This window comes from Telopea speciosissima, chromosome 7 (genome assembly GCF_018873765.1).
Source record: "Telopea speciosissima isolate NSW1024214 ecotype Mountain lineage chromosome 7, Tspe_v1, whole genome shotgun sequence".
NCBI lineage: Eukaryota > Viridiplantae > Streptophyta > Magnoliopsida > Proteales > Proteaceae > Telopea > Telopea speciosissima.
The window spans coordinates 6,078,135-6,079,675 of NC_057922.1; the positions used below are offsets into that span (position 1 = coordinate 6,078,135).

At 33.2% G+C, this 1,541-nt stretch overlaps 1 protein-coding gene across 1 annotated transcript in view; it reads left to right on the forward strand.

Moving 5' to 3' along the window:
• LOC122667049 (RNA-dependent RNA polymerase 6-like) overlaps positions 1–1,541 on the forward strand; it is a 53,195-nt gene that overhangs the window by 29,992 nt on the left and 21,662 nt on the right. The window lies entirely within an intron of this gene.

The window sequence follows — 1,541 nt, forward strand, 5'->3', positions numbered from 1 at the left end:
GTTTGGCACCTCTTGATGCAGTCATGCAGTATAAAAATCAGATTTTTTTATTATTGGTTTTAATTTATGTTATCATGAGCATTAAATGCTCATCTCTCTTTCCCTCTCTTCAAGTCTTGACATCATGAGCAATATATGCTCATTTCTCCCTCTACTTTCTCTCCAATGTCTCTCTTGGGCATTACCTTGGCATTTAATGTCACCAATCCACTCTCTCTCCCCCTTAGCATATATTTCCCATCACATCATTTCTAATGTCTTTCTCTCACAAGGTACCCTCTCTCCCCAACATATCTCTCAATGACTCACTTCACTAGGTGCTCAACAGTCCTTTCCCAATGTTTCTTTCAATGGCTCTCTTTCAGAAGCCTCCTCTCTGACCCTTTTCATTTTGTACTTGGCTGTCCCTTTCTTCTAATATTTGTCTCTATTTTCTGGTTTATTTTTCAACTCACTTTAAGCTGTATCACCTCTGCACTCCTATATGAGCCGCTTTGTCTGTTGCGGTATCAACTACCTTCATATGACCTTTAGGATTATACCAAAACGACAAGAAGGCTATTGTCCTGTTTTTCATTCCCCTTAATGAAGATTTCTACTAGGTTAACTTGAGCAGAAATCAGATGAGACATATTGTAAATTTCACAACTTAGTATTTTTTTATACTTTTTTCAGGATGAAAGTTTTTTTTTGTGGTTTGATAAATTTGTTGGAAGTTGTAACTTCCCATTGAAGCTTACATGTTATGTGAAATGAGCTCCATTATTCTAAACCATTTTATATAAAAAGCACATTTAGTTTCATTTCAATGGTGATAATTTAAGTTTAGCTTAATCTCTTGCAAGTTCATTAAATAGTGAAAAGCTTTATCGAAGGGATAAGAAGTGAATTTTGACTCATATGTTTGTTTTGATTGCTTCATAATTTTTTTCTTTGAAGATTATAAATTACTTATGCTTCACAGCTACATCTCTATACTGCCATGATTTCCTCTGTTGTTTGCAGTCTCATGTATACTCTCTTCACTTGAACTGACATGCTCAGTCATTTTCTTTTCCTCTTTGATTTAATCAAATTATTCAATCAACTTTTTTGTCGAGAATTCCTAACTCAATTCTATATGAATGAAATGAGATAAACTTTAAGATATGTCCTGGAAAATTTTAACAATTTTTTTGTGGACACAAGATATTAATCCCATTTTCCTATCAGTTTTAATTATATGCTTGATTCTTTGAGAATTGGATATTGTTCTTTCCAACTCTCCCAGGGTCAAACGGAAAGTTGTCTTCATTCCTCCTATGAGAATTTTGGTTTAGTTGCTTCTGCCATGAGTTAATTATTGCAGAAATGATAAAGTTCATAATTGAGCTTGTAATATTTGATGGTATAGTTGCTTCTGCATTGAAGATCTACCTTGTTTTTTGCTGCAATTTTTCAATCTATAAACTTGAATTGGACTCAAAATGAGAGGACTTTCAAATTTACTTGCATTTAGTTAATATTTTTCTTCTACTGAATGTCAAATCTTTCTTTCAGCT